The following is a 1241-nucleotide window of genomic DNA, read 5'->3' as shown; positions in this document are numbered from 1 at the left end:
AACGTTTCGCTCAAATTTCCAGCATCATCAGGGGCGACTATGTTTATTAAGTCCCAAATAAGAAATACAAGGAAAAAACAAAACATGTTGAAATGAATAATACCAGTGGGCATACATGTGTGTGTGACAAGAATTATGGGCTATTGCAAAAAAACATATACACACTCACAATAATATTAAACATTTGTTTCAAAATTTAACATTTATTCCTATATACATAATCAGTACCACTCTCTATGGTAGTCTTGTCATTACTAAATTGTTTATTTTGCTATGCATAACATGTTGTCGGCCGGGTTATCCGTATCTCCTTTTTTGTTGATCGTATTCTCCCTTTTTTGTAATATTCTTAAGCTCTCCAATCTGTATCTCGTCATTTCCCTCTTTTCCTTGTCAATAATCTTAGTGCTAGTGAAATCAGCTGTGTGGCCGCTATTTAAAATCTGCTGGGATAGGGCTGTGCTGTGTTTTTGTTTCCTTATATCTGTTTCATGTTCGGCTATGCGAACACCTAATGCGCATTTTGTTGTCCCTATGTACACTTTACCACAGTTTTCGTTCTCTTTGCCCGTACATTTTATTTCATAAACAAAGTTGTTTTGTTGCTGTATGTCTAGTGTGCTTTTTGTTCTGGTGTAGATTCTAGCTAACGTGTTATTTGTTTTTTAGGCGAGAGTTATATTTTGTTCCTTTAATTTTCTGCGATCAATGTTTTCGCTTAGTTTGGGATGTAAGTAATGCTGTAGTACTTCTTTGGTGTATTTGTTGTTGCTGTGGTTGGCGTTTTATTTTGCTGTGGTCGGGATAATTGTTGCTTTTTAAAATGCTGTGTATTTTTTCTTTGTTGGCTTCGTGAAATTTTTGGTGGCTTATCGTCAGTATTTTGTGTATACAATTTTTCGCTGTGTTTATTTTATATTTAGTTGGTTGGGAGGAGAAATAATTGATCAGGCGTCCAGACGACGTTGGTTTGGAGTACCAGTTTAGAACAATATTGTTGTTGTTTTTGTATATACGGACATCAAGGAAAGGTATGATCGCGTTTTCTTCCATTTCCATGATAAACTGAAGTTTGGGGTGGTATTTGTTTAGTCTCTAGAATTATATTCACGTCGTTGAGTTTTGTTATTGCAAAAATATCGTCTACATATTTGGTGATAAACTTAATGTCAATAATGAAGTGTTGTTTCAGCTCCGAGATGGTGTTGTCCAGAAGGTGGTCCATAATGATGTTGGAGATT

The 1241-nt window shown here is 35.3% G+C and overlaps 1 protein-coding gene across 1 annotated transcript in view; it reads right to left on the bottom strand.

Moving 5' to 3' along the window:
- The window catches only part of LOC108359123 (uncharacterized), a gene marked incomplete at its 5' end in the record, with an annotated part of 229837 nt that overhangs the window by 86251 nt on the left and 142345 nt on the right, over nucleotides 1–1241 (bottom strand). The window lies entirely within an intron of this gene.

The sequence above is a fragment of the Rhagoletis zephyria genome, unplaced genomic scaffold (genome assembly GCF_001687245.7).
Source record: "Rhagoletis zephyria isolate East Lansing unplaced genomic scaffold, Rhagoletis_zephyria_1.1 Rzeph_scaffold_00342, whole genome shotgun sequence".
In the NCBI taxonomy this organism is placed as follows: domain Eukaryota; kingdom Metazoa; phylum Arthropoda; class Insecta; order Diptera; family Tephritidae; genus Rhagoletis; species Rhagoletis zephyria.
This window is presented reverse-complemented; position numbering and strand designations above follow the sequence as displayed.